Source organism: Aegilops tauschii, chromosome 2, assembly GCF_002575655.3.
Source record: "Aegilops tauschii subsp. strangulata cultivar AL8/78 chromosome 2, Aet v6.0, whole genome shotgun sequence".
NCBI classification, from domain to species: domain Eukaryota; kingdom Viridiplantae; phylum Streptophyta; class Magnoliopsida; order Poales; family Poaceae; genus Aegilops; species Aegilops tauschii.
The window spans coordinates 313,333,830-313,338,279 of NC_053036.3; the positions used below are offsets into that span (position 1 = coordinate 313,333,830).

At 41.6% G+C, this 4,450-nt stretch overlaps 1 long non-coding RNA gene across 1 annotated transcript; it reads right to left on the reverse strand.

Moving 5' to 3' along the window:
- Positions 1-980: 980 nt before the first annotated feature.
- Positions 981-3,839, reverse strand: LOC109757954 (uncharacterized). The gene is made up of 2 exons (XR_002231686.4): positions 3,350-3,839; positions 981-1,251 (listed from the first exon to the last, which is right to left on the reverse strand). It is a non-coding gene; the product is annotated as an uncharacterized lncRNA (long non-coding RNA).
- Positions 3,840-4,450: the final 611 nt, after the last annotated feature.

Sequence of the window (4,450 nt, forward strand, 5' to 3'; positions counted from 1 at the left end):
TCATCAATTGCTTTCTCAAGACACCGATACTTTCTAAGAAAGGGAATGACTACTCAAACAGTGAAGTCGCGCACACGGATAAGACGCGAGACAGTTTCTGAGGGATAGAAGTCTTGATCATAGCTTATTCAACTTGCAGTCAATTAGGCTATATGATCTTTGCTTGCGGCATCTCTAACTATTCGGTTAGCGTCTTTCACTTAATGCGTACCTTTGATCCGTTGAGCGAGAGCCCTTCCACACGGGACTCCCGGATCACTATGGCCGACTTTCGTCTCTGTTCGACCAGTCGGCGAACACTCGGCCCAGCGGGCGAACATGCCGGCTCCGGCTCCGCGCACCCGCTGACACCTTTCGAAGCACTTTCACATGTGAACCGAAGTCGTCTTGCCGAACTCCTTCCTTTCTCATTTCAGTCCTCGCCTTTTTCATCTTCCGTAGGGGCCTTTAGTCTTTTGATTAGAGTGGAGGTCGCGAAATATCCCGATTCCATGTTGTCAAGTCGCCGCCGGCCGATTGGCCGTCCTCCCATACGTGATTGAGAAGGGAGAAAAGGGTGCCCGTTCCATGAGTTTATCAAGTTCCCGCCGGCCGATGGGCCGTCCTCCCGTCCGTCAATGAAAAAGAAGTAAAAGGTATCCCGATTGGGTGTCAAGTCGCCGTCGGTCATATCTAGCTGCGCCGAAGGCGTGGTCGCATGAGCACTCTGTGAAGCAGATGAGTACTTCATTCTAATAAGGTCGGGCTCCTAGCTACAATCTGCGTGTTCGATGATTGAAAAGCAATAGCGCTGTAATCAAGTTAATCTATGTTTGTTCAAAAAAAAGGTTAATCTATGTCTCGGTGGCCATGCATCATGCATCTCAACTCAGCAGATCAGCATGTTATCATACATCATGCACCTCAACTCAGCAGATCAGCAGGATACATACGATTGATGGTATGCACCTCAACTCAGCAGATCAGCAGGATACATACGATTGATGGTCTCAAAGCCTATCCTTCATGCATGCCAGCAATTTCAGGTGAATAGAGTTGTTGCATGCCCACTGTCAGCCAGCTAGAGGGGGATTACAAGACCAACCAGGTGAGAGTTTAGACTTGAGATACACACAATACACAGGCCAATATTGACCTAGAGGCTGGAGCTTTACTACTCTTTCCGTAGGTAACATTTCCTTTTTCTCTCCCCGCGTCCAATCATTCCCAGTTCATGTGTCTTCTCCTTATTTCTTGCTGTAGGGCAACACACTGCAAGTGTTCGTCAAATTGTTAGTATCAATGCGTTAATTCTAGCAGAGAATTTTCCGTAGGAACACATAATTTCAATCAAAAATCAACTCGGCAATTTTTCTTCTTCAGATTATTTATAAGGAAGGGTGTGCAAGGGTTGTCTACTTTGCATAGGTTCTGGATCAGACAAGGTAACTAATCTATTAATTTCCCCCTGTGTATGCTGCAATACAGTAATGGTTTACTTTAGTTAAGTTGGTAGCACTTCAAAATGATGATTTTTTTTCACAAGGTGTGATGTGGTCGCATATTTACCTGGAACTACCTTCTAAATCATAATCCATTTAATCTGGAGATATCTATTTGTGCATTCAGAGATAATTACATTAATGTAAAAACAGGCTGCCCTCCTTAAGTATATTTATTAAAAGATCAATTATCTATTTATTGGATTGGTCCATGTTAATGATGCTCTATTTGCATATATGTTTAAGCTCATCTCAACTGCAGCATTCCTTCATTCGACATCTATATAGTGAAGCACAGTGGTCATATTTGCAAGCTCATTCCTATAAACTACTACTCCCTCCTAGCCAAAATAAGTATCGCAGTTTTGAACAGGGTTTAGTTCAAAACTATGACACTTTTTATGGATCGGAGGTCGTATGATGCATGTCCGCTGTTTGGAATTGATTGCATTGTTTAATAGTAACAGGTATATTTTTAAACTCCTTTCAGATGTAGCAGTGAGAAGACAAGGCACTCCATAGAAAAAAATACAATCTACTCTAAGGGTTTCAGTTCTAAATATGGTACATATGTTTTTCATAGTGTAGGACTAAAGTCTATTGGTGTTGGAAATGCAACATTGGAATCCCAATCCCTTGCTTTTATTTGTAACGTCCATGGTGATCAAACCCCAAAGATCTATGAACCACCTTGACTTCACGATAGCTACATGTACATGGCTGTAAAACACTTCTTTTGGCATAAGCATTCAATATGAAATGGCTGACATTATGCAATGCTTTTCATAACTTGATTGAACTTTTCTCAAATAGAGATTCAGATCATAAAAGAAATCCAGTTAAAGTTAAAATAAAAATTGATAGTATTTAATGTTTTACAACACATAAAAATTGGAACATACACCTATGCATTTAGAAGTTGTGCTCATGATCGTTCCTTTATTTGAAGGGATGCACAGTCTAGACTTGCGCAATATTATCTTTCATTTTTCTTTTCTAACATTCTCATAAATGTTAAATATCAAATGATTGTTACCACCTTGCATTAGAGTTTGAAAAGTGTGCTATATGCAGATTTAAAAAATTCTTATTGGCGAATTAGTGTGCACCAAATGTAAATTTCCAATAAATATTGCTATTTCAAAGAGAGATGGTGGCATGTTGTTTTCCATGTACATCCATATGGTTGTGGTCAATTCTGTTCTATAAGAAGTCTGTTGATGGGTACGAATCCATGTTTTATATTCAGATTCAGGACCGTGCATGCTTCTCACCTTAATAGACACATGGCATTAATCAAAGCATATTTAGTGCATGTTTCCACAATAAGCTACACATCATTTAGACTAAGATATACATATGCAGGTTAGTTTATCATATGGTTTAAACCTTTATTTTGGTAGGTATCAGTCATCTGAAGACATGCGTGGTAAAAATATTCGATGACCAAGCCGGGCTGCCTTTGTCAATGCCGAAGACAAATTTTTGGGCTGCCTCGCTTTGGGACAGTGATGACACATCCACATTGGAACTTCGGGATGACAAAGCCGCTACAAACCGCACACTATGCAAGATAGAAGCAAGCGCATCACCTACATGCATGCCGATGGCAGAAGCGCCGCCGATTGAGTTATCATGTGTATATGTGCACAGACATATACTTATATTCTTTTTAATTTCACTCACTAATTATTATCTATCTCATTAACACTTATAGAGCCCTTAAAAATAATCACATGTTTTCCAAGATGTCAACATTTTTCACTAACAGGCATTTCCTTAATTACGTTATACTATCGTATCAATTACAGAAACAAAGGAAGCGGTTAATAAAAAAATATAACAGTGAGGAGAAGGAAAAGGGGGACCTTCAAACTTCGAAGAATGTTGCCGATGTGGAGGATGTGTCTGGCCGGCGCTCTAGGGGCAGAAAACGTCTACACCATCCTCATACTAAAATGGATCAAAGCAGCTGCGGAAGACGAAATCCACGCGAACATCACCTGCACGGATATTGACAGCAACAACCCCGTGCAGATTGATGATCTCGCCTCCTCGCTTGCGCAGCTACACCTTGGCCCCTGCTACCCCTCCATCGCCGTTTACCAGCCTAGGAGGAGACCGAGGAGTCGTACGAGGAGACAAACCAGCCGCCGTCGAAGATCACCCTGTGGCCGCACCAGTGAATCGAGCTGCCGGGGTAGCTGCTGGTGAGGACGAGCAAAGCTCAAGGCAGGGAATCAAGGAATCAAGCTGATGAGAGCTACCGGCGGCAGAAATTTTGGAGTGAGAAAGGGGATCGGGCAAGGGCAAGGGCAGGGAAAGAGGATTTTATTTTGGGGTGTGTAAGAAAGATGTGTGGTCGGTGTTTGGTTCACGACTTTTTAGTACCGGAAACTAAAAAAAGTCCCTAAAAAGTTCCTAGAAACCAAATGAGAGGGACTAAAAAAATCCTAAAACTTCTGAACCAAACACCCCCTAAGTCCATCAGCGTGAGCCCGTTTGGCTAAATCCCATAAAATTCCACTGGCGAAAAAAAAGGAACTTTTCCAAGGAAAAACACACACACAAAAAAACTACTCGGAAGGGAAGACTACATAAAAGGAAAGGTACAATTACCATGGTGGCACCAATGAAACCAGTAATGTTTTGTACGTACATGTACAATAGTGTGCACTATTGCCTTTTTTGAAATATAATGAACGTGGACGATGTTTCTTTTCTAGAAAGTGGACCATCTGACACCAAACTATGCCAACGTGAAAGTACAAGTCACCACTGGTACTACAGAGCACATGTGTCTTTTTCTAAAAGAAAAAATGAGTTATATTCCATGAAATAGGATTATGGTCGCATTCTTAAACTTGAGCTGGGTAGAACTCAGGAGAAGGGTGCCTCGGGACATAAGTAGTTCCTCACCTAAAGCCCTTATAGAGTCTAAGTAGTGGATCAGAAATATGACATCCTTC